The following is a 13,981-nucleotide window of genomic DNA, read 5'->3' as shown; positions in this document are numbered from 1 at the left end:
CCCACATGCAACTCCTCCTAGAGGAGTGGGAGACCGACATGGCGGACGTGGTGGCTGCTATGCCAAGACGCGAGGTGGAAGAGGATTTGGAGGAGCTGGTAAGAGACCCACGCCCCTGTATTCCCGAGGGATCGGCCATTGAAGCTGAGGAGCCCGGCCTGCCTCCGCTCACCCTGCCTCTCGCCCCGCTACCCGTGTTAGCTGCTGCCGCTCCGCCACTAGGCCCGCTACCTACCCAACCGGTAGCAACACCCTGCCAATCCGCCCCGGCGGACCAACCGGCTGCAGACGCTCAGGACGTCCCCGAATCGCTCCCGGGGGAACCGCTAGGACCGTGGCCCCTTAATAGAAATGTGCCAGAAGTCCCGGCGGTGATTGCGCCAGACCCCGAGCCCGGGACCATAGCATGGATGAAGGCCCGGGTGATTGCGTTCCACCAACGCCAACAGGATCAGCTCTTCCGGATGATGGAGCAGTGGACAAACGAGGTGGAGGTGCTGATTGCAACTGCCCCGATGTACGGGAGGGGAACAGATGTAACTGAGTCGACTGGTGACCCACGTCCCTATGTCCTCCCTGGACCGGCCGCTGCGGCTGAGGGGCCCGGCCTAGTCTCGACCTGTGTATCACCCTTGCCGTTCCTTATGGGGCGCCTCAGTGTAAACTCGCCTGATTTGCTGCCCTGTGCTACTGCAGAAGGATCTGATGTGCTGGATGCTGGAGGCCAGGAGGCTGCGGCAGCTGGCGGCAACCCGCCTGACGCAGGGCTAATGGATGATGACTCCGGCCCCGGGCCCACTGCTGAGTTAGAGGGGGCAAGTGAGCGTCCCCGCTATGAAGGAGACCCAGTGGTTTTCTACACCCCGCGCACCGGTGGAAATGGATACCGGGCACCCCTGTCGCAGCAGGCATGTCAGTGCATGTTTGATATGCTGGTGGCGGAAGATGGATCCGCCTCAGCTGAAGAATCAGAGTAAGGGCAGCGGAGTACCGTTGCACAGTCCCCGTTGGGACCACCAGTGTGTGTGTTTAAAGTTAAAAGTTTTGAAGGAGAAAAATGAAAATGATCAACTGATGGAGTAACCTGATTTGAACCGTGATTTGCAACCGGCCGTTGCCGGCACCGTTGTCCCCGTGGGGACCATCCACAGTGTTATGCATAGGGAACTCTCTATGAACAGGCCCGAGAACTTGCAGGGCAACCAAACATTAGTGGCATGTAAATAAAATATGTTTGTTGCAGCTACCGTTACCGCCTCCGGAGAGGCAGGTTGGAGGGAGGGCCCGCAGTGGAGCAGGCTGGGGCCCAGCCACCACCAGAACCGGTGGCTACCCTCTGGAGGGGAAGGACAGATCCCGCTCGGGTAATTTGGTTCAGGACTGGGGTCAAGGGGTGCTGCCTGTTTCTTAGAGGCAGCATCAGGGCCAGGTTACTTGGGTGGGAGAGAGCGGCAGCAGCAACCGTTTAAAATGTTACCGTAACGTTTAAGAAAAAGTGCCTCCCGTTGTGGGATGAAGTTATTATACTTGTTATGTTTTTATCTTTTTCAGAAAAATAAAATCGGTGTTGGACGGGCAGCCCGAGGACGGTCTGCGTTTTGCTAAGGGGGAATGTGACGCCCTGGGCAAGCCAGGGGTCACAGGTCATGACACCACCACACACCCCACATTCCCTGCAGGAACACCAAGGTCAGAACACAAAACCCTTGTTGCCTTCCTCCAGGGGCTGATGTCCACACCAGGGGGTGGGCCAGGCGGTTGGCTCCACCCACCGAGAAGTTCACAGCCCTGGAGGCGGGAAAACCAGGCAGTTGAGTTACAGAAGAGTTAGAGAGTAGACGTGAAGTGGTAGAGGAGCAAGAGAAAGGAGTGAAAGTAGTGAAAGAGGAAAAGTGACAGTTAGAGCCTGAAGTTGGTCCGGGTGTGTGCCCTGGACTGAGACAGCAAGGTTGGCAGATGGCGGTGACCGTTTGCAGGAGAGGCTGATCGGAGGTTGCCGAAAGGACCGTGGACGGGTGGTGGCCCGGCGGTACCGGAGCGGTATACGAAGAGAAGCCAGCACCATTGGCAGGGGCCTTTCGGATCCCGGCAAGGCTAGGAGTCGCCGTGAATTTGCCAAATCCGTCAGTGAAGGGGACCTCCTGGGTCTCCAAACAACTAAGTCCCGATTGAAGGCAACCGTCCAACCATATTGGAGAGACACCGCCACCGCCAGGGCACCAGTTTCTCAGGGCCAGCGCCTGCGGGAAAGAGAGGTGCTCCTCCGGCTCATATCCAAGCTGGGGAGCGGGTTAGCGGTGGGAATCCATCGCTACCAACAACCGTATCTAGGTGCAGGAAAGAGACAGTCACCGCTAACTTGCAGGGAACATCAACACCGCAGCCGTCCGAGGGAACCGTCCAACCAGCCGCTTGTTTACCGTGAACTGTGTCATCATCCTTGGGCTGAGTGAGTACCTCCGTGCCGTGCGGCACAGCGCTGCCCCTGCGCCCCTGCACCCCAACAGGCCCCATAACCCGCCTGTCAACCATCCTAACTCTCCATCATCGGGCCCCGGGACCACCAACCCCCTACCCACGGAGGGGAGGGCCAACATCTAGCTGCTCCATACCATCACTCCCGGGATCCCCATACAGAGCAGCGGTGGTGTCCACACAATCACCACAACCGTGGGTGGCGCCACGGACAATAAATTCCCTAAACCAAACCCCTTTTCACTCACGGGCGAGGAGCGCCGCTCGAGTCCCCGGGATCCGGCACATCGCTCGAGCCACCAAGCAGCAGAGGCCGCAGCAGCGGCGGCCGGACCCGAGCAGAAGGGAGAGCGCTGCGTCCCCTCCTCCGCCCGCAACAACAGCACTGAGCTAATGTACACATGTCACAGAATTAGGATACTGCACTCAGTGCTATCACAGTATAGGAATAATGCATATAGTGATCTCACAGTACAGGAGTAATGTTACAACAGTGGAATAAGGTGCACATGCTTTCTCAATATAGGGGTAAGGCACCTAGTAATGTCATAACATTGAGCTAATGTACACATGTCACAAAATAAGGATAGTGCTCACAGCGATGTCACAATACAGGGATAACGCACACAGTACATGGTAACAGTGATGTCACAACAGTGGAATAATATTCACATGTCAAGTATAGCAACCCTGCACAACAGTTCACATAATTATGTCACAGTACAGGGATATTCCGCACAGTATACAATAAAGGTTTAGTACGGTATATGGATTGTACATACAAGATAGGTCACTATTAAGCAGTGCAATCACTACTGGAAATAAAGTAATGATATCACATGCAGGTATATTACACGAATGATGTCACAAGGGGTAGTACAGCAATGTCATAGCATAAATATTATCTAAAAAGTGATAACAGGGAAAGGATAATGTACACAGCAGGAGCAACAATGGGACTCAATGGTAAAATTTACAATGGTGTCTTATCCAATTTCTGTCCCTTATTTCCATTAATAACTGCTGTTAATAAAATAGAATGTATTAACAAAAATATATTCTGCACACAAAAACCACAAAACAAATAGATAGAAATGTAATTATAATGTCTGTCTCCCCCTCTGTATATATCTCTCTGTCTCTCTTTGTCTGTCTGTCTCTTTCCCTGTCTGTCTCTGACTGTCTCTGTCTCTTTCCCCGTCTGTCTCAATCTCTTTCCCTGTCTGTCTATCTATCTATCTCATTCCCTGTCTGTCTGTCTATCTCTGTCACTTTCCCTGTCTGTCTTTTTCCCTGTCTGTCTCTTTCCCTCTCTTTCCCTCTCTTTCCCTGTCTATTTATTTCCCTGTCTGTCTCTTTCCCTGTGTCTGTCTCTTTGTCTGTCTCTTTACCTGTCTTTGTCTGTCTCTTACCCTGTCTGTCTCTTTCCCTCTCTTTCCCTGTCTGTCTGTTTCCCTGTGTCTGTCTCTTTGTCTGTGTCTGTCTCTTAACCTGTCTCTCTCTTTCCCTCTCTTTCCCTGTATGTCTCTTTCCCTGTCAGTCTGCCTCTTTGTCTGTGTCTGTCTCTTTGTGTCTGTCTATTACCCTGTCTATGTCTGTTTCTTACCCTGTCTGTGTCTGCATCTTTCCCTGCCTGTGTCTGTCTCTCTCCCTGGCTGCATTGTGACATGCCAACATTCCATTTAAGGACGTGGCTGCGCATTCTTCTGAAGTTCTCGCTGCACTGTGGCTCCCAGCTCCATTCGCTTTAATGGAGGAAGGTTTTTTGGTGAATAACTGTAAAGCGCGAGGTTAAAATTTCCACTCAAAACATAGCCTATGACGCTCTCGGGGTCCAGAAGTGTGAGTGTGCAAAATTTTGTGGCTGAAGCTGCGACGGTGCGGATGCCAATCCCAGACATACACACACACACACAGACACACACACACATTCAGCTTTATATATTAGATAGGGATGTGTTATGCCACTTTGTGAATACCAATCATACTGGCAGCCCCTATCTACGGTATATGTGTGCTACTTGCATTAGAAATACTACACATCTCATGTTTTTATCGCCTTAAATAGGAGATATGTTATTCTGACAGTGTATATTCCTAACTTCAACATTTAGTATATAGTGTGCCTGCACCACAGAAAAATAGGTCCAGAATACCAAAATATATAGCAATCCATTAAATACATAAGCTGTGTGCAGAGCTACAGATATATTCAGTATATATTCAGATATGAGCCTTGTAGCATATTGCTGCTATATGACTTAGGGCCTGCAATAGCCCTATAATAACACATCAGCAATGCCATCATTTAGGTGCTCCCAACAATTTTTTTTAATGGATTGAAATATATATTTGAATCTACTGTATTTCTCTGAAATGCTACAAACTGTATTTTGTGATTATTAGTTCGGGGCTCTCACCTTTCTGTGTGTGCCGCCCCCGTGCCAGTAGCCGGCGCTGCTAGGATACGGGGCCTACGGCACAGCTCTAGGGTTTCCTGGGGTCGCGCGGACACTCCGAATAAAAGGGGCACGTATTTGTACGGGATTGATTGTAGAATGTCTGTGACGCCACCCACGGTGTGTGGTGAGGTGGACACCACCGCTGCTGTTGTGGGATACCTGGGGGAGATGGAATGGCAGCCGGATGTTAACCCCTCTGTGGGTAGGGATGGTTGCTCCGGGGCCCAGTGTCTCTGTGCAGGGTATGGTGACGGCAGGGCCTTGCAAGCCCAGGTGGACCAGGGGATAGTTGATTACTCACAATTGAATGAATCACACGAGTCTTTTGGTAAACCAAGGTGCTGGTAGCCGGCCGCCGCGGCCGGTTGTACTCTGGTCCGCTCACCCGGGCTGGTGGTCTCTCTCCTTTCCTCTGCACTGTTTTGTGTATTGTGGGCTGCCTGGTTTGGAACTCAGGAGTCCGCTCCCGGCTTGTTGGGGCCTGAGGAGCCGTGCCCGCTGACGCTGACCTGTGGGATCTATGGGCCCTGGCGGTTTCCCTATCCCTCTCTGTGAGTGATTGTCTGCTTTTGGGACTTTGGTTGGGACAGGATCTGTAATCCTGCCCTTAATCGGTTAATTAGCTAGGCCGCTGGTTTCGGTCCTGGCTTCAGGGTCCGAGTACCCCCTCTGTGCACGGTTTCTGGTCGGGTCTCCGGTGTCGGTACCGGTGGGCTCCAACCCTTCTCCGGTCCTCCTCGGATCTGCCGAGCTGTCTTCCCGTCTCCTGATAACGGAGACCACCGTCTGCCACCTAGCCAAAGTACCAGGGCTCCGACCCTGGCACCGTTCAACTTGAACTTTCTCTGCTGGAGCTACGCCTAGCTCCAGCCCATACTCCTCTCAACTTGAACTACAACTCGTACTATTTGTTTTTCCGCCCCGGGCTGTCTAGACCCCTAGGTGGGCGTTCCCTTACCGCCTGGTCCCGCCCACTGGTGTCCCTGTCTTGCCCTAAGGGGGGTGACTAGGGTTTCAGGTCGGCTGTATATCACTTAGGTGAGAGATGGTGTTATGTTGGGGCCTATGTGTGACTACCTGGTTTGGCCATGGCCTCACATGTGCACCTAACAAATTTGCAATCCACTAATGCAGGGATGGGCTAAGTGCACCCATAGGCCAGATCCGGACCTCTGGCTGTTCAAGTCCGGCCAGCAGACCAAAAAAGCCTAAAAACTGAAAACAGTGGACTGCATACCATACCATGCCCCCCACCGCTGCCACTCGCTTCCCGACATCACCGCTAGTGATGTGTCGTTCGTGAACGATCCGAGACAAAAAGCCAACCCCTGCTGTGAATGACGGGAGCCGGCACCCCAGTGATAGCCACTAAATTCTCTTAATGGCTCTCATTGGGCTTAAAATTCTGGTGTTTAGTGGACAAAACCCCGCCCACCTGAAACAAATCTCACCCACTCATCAATGTAATTGGGTGGCTATAAGTGGGGTTTCATTAGTTTTTGACCACGTTAATGTTACATCACCTGGTGTGAATAAATATTTATTTGGAATCCATATGGGATCCAAAAGATCTGGCACTTTTTGGTGAGTGGAGCAAGATCCCCAAAAAGAGTCTGAATGCCCATCACTAATCACCGCATTTGCATCCTCAGAATGCAGACAGTTATGAATACATTGGGGAAGGCGGGGCCGCTGACTCAGTCTTTCACCAATCAGAGTGAAGCACAGCAGACGCAATGACGTCACATTATCACATGTGCTGCGCAGACCATCAGTGCACCAGAGCCCGAAGCAGACCGCCTGGGGAACAGGAGCAAGGTGAGTATGTGTTGTTTTTTTTCCATGTGTACGGGATGCTTGCATGCATGTAGGAGGGTATGTGTGGGCTCACAAATGTACATAGGAGGCTATGTGGGGGCTCAGAAATGTATATAGGAGGCTATGTGGGGCTCAGAAATGTATATAGGAAGCTATATGGTAGCTTATACTGTATATAGGAGGCTATGTGCGGGCTCATACCGTATATAGGAGGCTATGTGGTGGCTCATACCATATAAAGGAGGCTCTGTGGGGCTCATACCGTATTTAGGATGCTCTGTGGGAGTTCATACCGTATAGAGGAAGCTATGTGGGTCCGTATAGAGGAAGCTATGTGGGTATCACAGTGTATATAGAGGGACTATGTGGAGGCTCACATTGTATAAAGAGGGCTATGTGGGGGCTCACATGTATATAGAGGAGCTATGTGGGGTTTCATTCTGTATATAGAGGTGGTATGTAAAGGCTCATACTATATAGGAGCTAAGTTGCAGCTCACACTGTATATAGAAAGGCTATGCGGGGGGGGGGGGGGGCTAATCCTGTATATTGGGTCTACATGTGGCTCATGCTGTATGTAGAGGGCTGTGTGGGGGCTCATACAGTATATAGGGGGCTGTGTGAGGTCTTATCCTTTTATGTAGGGAGCTATGTGGAGGCTCATATATATAGGGGGCTGTGTGTTGGCTCATACTGTTTATAGGGGATGTCAGCATACTTAATTCTGCTCAATATTACGTGATGCAATTCATTATTAGTAACAAATAATAATTATATTTAATATGTTAATATTAATTTGAATTAATTTCATCCTATTGATTTGACTCTCCATCCCACTTACAATCTCTCATGTGACCCCACAGGAAAATTAATAGCCCACCTTTGCTCTATAGCAACAAAAGGACACAATAGGAGTGGAGGGCTGACAAAATCATTTTTGCATTGGGTTCCATTAAAAATATTGCATCTATTGTCTTCTATAGTCTATGGGTTGAATTGTCTATTGCTGGCTGCAGAATGAATTGTCTGAGAATTTATCAGTGAGCTCCTTCTGACTGTAGAGTTACAAGCTGTTTTTGCCTGTCTGAAAGGAGTTCAGAATAGGAAAGGCCGCTTACACACGTGCACATAAAACACGTATGTGAAAAAACGGTAGCGGTCTCATTCGTGTGTCTTCAGTGTGTCATCCATGTTTCATCAGTGTGTCATGCATGTCATCTGTGTGTCATCTGTGTGTCATTAGTATGTCATACATATGTCATCTGTGTGATCTGTGTGTCATTAGTGTGTCATTAGTATGTCAGACATATGTCATCTGTGTGTCATCAGTGTGTCATGCATATGTCATCCGAGTATCATCACTATGTCATCAGTGTGTCATCAGTGTGTCATCCATGCTTTTCGATTATAAATAAAGAATGAAATTACAAAGCTTGCCCTATGCTTTTCAATGTTAAACACGTACAGCACATGGATTGTGCACTGATGCCATCCGTGTGCTGTATGTGTTTTTGACAGACCCATAGACTTGTACTGGCCCTTGTCATCTGTGCTGCCTGAAAAAAAAATCGATGTCTGGTGTGTAAACTCATATGTAAAAATCAGCATAGGCTATAACGGGTATGTGTGAAAAAAAATCAAATGCCACACGTACCAGAAATACATACGTGTGATTGGGGCTTTAGAACAAACTGATTGACGTATTCTCCGTTAACTCATTGAGGCTATTGTTGTTTTTAATAAAACCCAAATGCAAAGATGACTTCTACTCTAAAGTACAAGTATTTAGGTAAAACAAAAATGCCCCCTAAGTCGTCCATATTCTTTAAAAAGCCATAGTTACAAGGTCTCAACATATATTATGTAGAAATATGCATATAATACAGGCAATCCATCTGTAGAAAACATATTTTTTTCACATAGCAAGTTACTGTCATCCTTTCTTCCAGACAATTCGGACCATTTTTTTCTAATTTTTTTATCCGTAATCAAACCGTTTTTATACAACAGCAGTTTTTAAAAATATATTAAGACTTAATACAGTTCTTATGTTATAGCATTGCCATATATCTATTAAAATCGGATGATGTATTGTGGCTACGTATGGACTCCGTTTTTTTATTGTTGTTTTTTTAAAAAACTAGTGCATGCTACAATTTTTTTTCATGTGCACATTCAGTCATGTGAAAAAAAAACCTCATCTGTCCTGCTACATTGAATAACATTTGTTTAAAGGGGTTATCGGGGACATTTTTTCCACAAAGTGGCTAAGAACTTACCAGCAAGTAGCTGCTATCTACCTGCCTGTTTTGCCTTGCGATGATTTCTTATAGCCTATAATGGTCACGGACAGCTTCTGCTGGCAATTCTCCTGGTTCCAGAACTTCATTTTGACAGAGCTGATCCTTCTCTTCCACTCTGCTCTATCGACGGGGAGTCATTACCAATGTCATGTCGATTGACAGCCGGCTCTCTGCTGACTAAAGGCTACTTTACACGCTGCGATATCGGTCCCGATATCGCTAGCGTGGGTACCCGCGCCCATCTGTTGTGCGACACGGGCAAATCGCTGCCCATGCCGCACAACATCGCGCAGACCCGTCACACATACTTACCTGCCCGGCGACATCGCTGTGACCGGCGAACCGCCTCCTTTCTAAGGGGGCGGTCCGTCATCACAGCGACGTCACTGAGCGGGCGCCCAATAGCAGCGGAGGGGCGGAGATGAGCGGGACGTAACATCCCGCCCACCTCCTTCCTTCCTCATAGCGGCCGGTAGGCAGGTAAGGAGAGGTTCCTCGTTCCTGCGGCGTCACACATAGCGATGTGTGCTGCCGCAGGAGCGACGAACTACATCGTTACTGCTGCACTAACGATAATCGAGAATGGACCCCCATGTCACCGATGAGCGATTTTGCACGTTTTTGCATTGATGCAAAATCGCTCATCGGTGTCACACGCAGCAACATCGCTAATGCGGCCGGATGTGCGTCACAAATTCCGTGACCCCAACAACTCCGCATTAGCGATGTCGCAGCGTGTAAAGCCCCCTTAACTGTGGGGAGCTGGCTGTCTATCAGCAGGACATCAGCATTGACACCCCTTCAACAGAGCAGACCAGAAGAAAAATAACTGCTCTGTTTACGTGAGGTCAAGAGAAGCAAGAGAATTGCCGTCTGAGCTGGGAGACATCATCGCCGGGCAAAAGGACAAAAAGCTGTTTGCGTAAGTTTCATATAACAGTGTGAGAAGGGAACCACATTTAGGAGAAATTTATACCTTTGTAGTCGAAGATGATTCTAAAAAATATGTTCATGAGATAAAACTATAAATTCTACTTTGTCACGAGGAAACACAAATTCCATATAATATGTTTCTATTCCAGAAATCATAGCGTTAAATGTATCAAGTAATCTTGATACTTTTACCGTTCGGCTGACAGCCATTTCCTCCGACTCTTCCATACACAAGAGCGCATGCTCAGCCAAATGCCCTTGTGTTTTCTATAGCCAGTGGCGGACATGCTTGTAGGCATTTTATCTTTGGGCGAACAATGGGATTGGCAGTAAAAAATCGGACATGCGTGAAAGACATCTCTCCATCTGTCGGCCAGTGCCCACCTACACATGAGACAGTGGGTTGAGATCAGTGACTGACATTGGTCCAATGTGTATGGTACCTTTATTGTCTTTTAGTCTTTTGTTTTACTCTGGTGGGCGGCTTTTATGACTTTAGGTTATGCTACAAATGTGCATCTTAGGCCAATTATTTTAAAGGGAAACTGTCACCAGATTTGGCAATTATAACCTGCAGCCACCACCAGTGAGCTCTTATATACAGGGCAGATCAAAGTGTGCCTGCGCAGGACCACAGTGCCGGCCTGGGCTGGATAGAAGGAGGACGGCGATCGCCGCAGAGAGGAGGCGCTGGACAGGAGAAAGGAGGCGCCGGACCAGAGAGCAGCAACACCAATCGGGCCGAACCAGCCCGAACCAGAAAGAGATTTGATGTTCCTTGCTTGCTGTCCTGACGAAGGGAGCTGTGACTCCTGAAACGCGTAGACATGTGCATGCCAATAAAAGAAGCATAAATCTCCTTTGAATCTTCTGAGTCCTTGGCGCGGATTTACAACCCGTTTCCCGTTTATCCTCTGTTATCAGCCAAATTTGGGACTGCTGCCGGACTTGGATTCCTATATGCGTGCATAGTGGTTGTGACTGGCATAACCATTATAGGTGAGTGTAACACTTGTTTTCACCCTTCCATCACTTGGGTAAGACCCTATTGCGCTTTCTTTTCCACAGCCCTTTTATATACAGTATCCTGGAATGCGGCATATAAGGCCTCACTGGTGGTGGCCGCAGCTTATAGTCGCCAAATCTGATGTCCGGTTTCCTTTAAGTTATCGTATCTATTAGGGGTATCAAAATTATTTGTCATCCCAGTATATAGCTGCGCTATTTTATGGTTCATTTGTATTTTAATCAATGAATTTTAAAACATTCCATTTTTTTTTAGTTTACCTTAAAAGGTTTTACATTTATATTTTTTGTGTTTTAGATCTATGTCTTTATATACAGTATAGAATGCCCTATTATCTGTGCTGTGTCACTGAATATTATCAGGCCCAGCCATATCCGCAGAGTATTTCACCACTGATAGATATCCCTGGTAGGCATTGCAGCAGATTACACCAGTCATCTAGATACTGAAGCAGAATATTGCTTCCTCGTTAGAATTTGATTCATTGTACAGCTCCCCGCTGAACCTTCCAGCCATAATCGCTCTGCCAAACATCCACATATAATTTATCCCGGAACCTCTCCCCGTGCTGCCTGTAAACACTATCTGCCAGAAAAGAGAAGCAAGCGCAATGGGCGGGCTGATCTCCAGAGTTTGCAGTGTCATACCCCTAGAGGGTGGTTACTACCCCACCTTGGCCCACACAACCATACATAGTGTATATTCATTCGGACCACAATGTCGGCCCAGGTGTGACGCTGCTTTGCATTGTTACCAGCCTGAGCTCAGCAAAAAATGGCGGGTGGGGACCAAGGAGAAAAGGTGGTATCATCAGCTGTTCACCAGGATACATCACATAAACATCACAACAGACACAAAGGCAAACACATCATGTTTAAACATAAAACAGTATAAAACATCACATAAACATAAATGTCATAGATGATAAGCAAAGCTGGATTCATGTCCTATACAGGAAATATCAATCTTTTGTTATCACGCTGTGTTATGGACGTAGAAGATATTAGATTATACATAAGAATGTGCTAAAGAGACATAAAATGAATAAGCTGCATAAAAGGCTAAAAAATAGTAATGAAAAAATCAGTACACAATGTATTCTGCAGAGAATTGCCCACCTACAGCGTCTCTACACGACCTAGAAAGGCCTATTTATCATCCATCACTTGTAATAATGACAGTCATCCATCAACGCATCCTCATAAGCTTTGGTTAATAACATTTTGGCGAGACATCATAGACACGAAGATGTAGTAAATTCATAGACGACCAGTGGTTCACCAAAGGCCCATGCAATGGCGAATGGGTTAAATGCCTGGTGCAGGAATGTCCCACGGGAATGAGAGAAGGGAGGGAGATGGAGGAAGGAGGAAGGGAGGGCAATGGAAGAAGAAGAAAAATAAGGACAGAGGAAGGAAAGATGAAGGTGAAGATCTCAGGAACAGGATGGAGGCATAGCTGATTGGACATAGAAAGGAAAGAAGTATAGAGAAGACTTGAAGGGCATGCGAAGGATCAAGGATGAAAAAATGTGTCTGCACGTAAATTGTATCATTGATGTGGAATAGAAACCGGAGAGATAGATGGATACATGAGGAGGGCAGTCATAGGTATACAGTAATGTAATAAGCAGATAGTAGGATGGATGAGGATGAAGGAGACAAGGATGAAGGAGACTCAGCGAAGTAGGGCGGTACCTGGCTGTGTTGTCACTGCTTCCCTCTGCGGTGGAGCATCAAGACAGACTTCTCTGGACTGACAGCTAGTGGGAATGCTCTACTGCTGTGTCACAGCTCCCAGTGTGGATGTGTGTGATGCTGTCCTCTGCCTCCTGTTTGTCCCTCTGGGTCCCTGCCCTGCCTGTCAGTGCTGGTTGGCTGTAGCGGTCTAGTGGGGGAGGAGGGATGGTCCGGCTGCTGAAGCTGGAATGCATAGAGCAGCAGAGATGGAGAAAAGAACAGGGAGGAGGGGGAGGACGAGCAGGTGGGGAGAGGGAGGCATGCTGGAGCAGGAGGAGCAATGCTGCTGCCACTGGTGGTGCTGATGAGAGCTGTGACGTCTGTGCGGATACTACACCATCACCAACGCAGACCCATGATAAACAGACTAATACATACTGTAGATACGTAGATAGATAGATAAATAGATAGATGATAGAAAACAAAGAGAGCAGCAGCACATTGTATGTGTTAAGATAAATGCGAACATTGATTAAATTATTAGAGTCCCATCAGAGAAAGGTACGCCTTGTCGTGGCTGGTGGGCTCACATGAATTGGCCAATGAAAGTGCTCTAAGTACCTTTATTTTATAGGTATATTCTACACAGAAGTAATGCAGTTTATATGTCATATATTCATTGTCTGCATACATTTAGCCTACTGCTGCATTCTCTTATTTGTATATGATATATATATATATATATGTAGATATATATATCTATATATATAAAAATATATATATATGTACTGTATATATATAAATATTAGTCACAGCAGTTTGCATCTGCTCAGCTTGCTTCATTCTAGTAGGAAGTGCTGGTCAATTTTCTCTTTGTAGATAGACAGATAAATGATAGATACAGTAGATAGATAGATAGATAGATAGATAGATACAGCAGCACTCTGTATGCGCTGTATGTATAAGATATATGCAAACATTGAATATATGAAATTTAAGCTGCATTACATATCTATATATATAATTGCCTTATTCTGTCTGTCTGTCTGTCTGTCTTGCTCCAAAATTGTGTCACCGTGACATTGTGTCACCGTGACAGTGTCATTACAGTGACAACTGTCGGATTGGCCGCTGGGCTCGGCCTGGCCCCGCCCCCCCACGGATTGGCCGCTCGCCTCGGCCTGGCCCCGCCCCCCGCATTAATTAGCCGCTCGCCCCGGCCCTCCGCACGCATCACCCGCTCCAGCGTACACCGGCTCCCAGTACACATGTGCAGGGAGCCGG

The 13,981-nt window shown here is 47.7% G+C and overlaps 1 protein-coding gene across 12 annotated transcripts in view; it reads right to left on the bottom strand.

The window, feature by feature from the left end:
• Positions 1–12,962, bottom strand: part of KIF1A (kinesin family member 1A) — a 269,201-nt gene extending 256,239 nt beyond the window's left edge. For 8 of the 12 annotated variants that reach the window (XM_075340877.1, XM_075340878.1, XM_075340879.1 and 5 more), the window contains exon 1: positions 12,716–12,961. The gene's annotated coding sequence lies outside the window, so the exon portion shown is untranslated. Of the gene's footprint in view, positions 1–12,715 lie in introns of all 12 variants that reach the window. The other 4 variants (XM_075340870.1, XM_075340871.1, XM_075340872.1 and 1 more) reach the window with 1 other exon arrangement.
• Between the last annotated feature and the right edge of the window lie 1,019 nt (positions 12,963–13,981).

Source organism: Anomaloglossus baeobatrachus, chromosome 3 (genome assembly GCF_048569485.1).
Source record: "Anomaloglossus baeobatrachus isolate aAnoBae1 chromosome 3, aAnoBae1.hap1, whole genome shotgun sequence".
Classification (NCBI taxonomy): domain Eukaryota; kingdom Metazoa; phylum Chordata; class Amphibia; order Anura; family Aromobatidae; genus Anomaloglossus; species Anomaloglossus baeobatrachus.
This window is presented reverse-complemented; position numbering and strand designations above follow the sequence as displayed.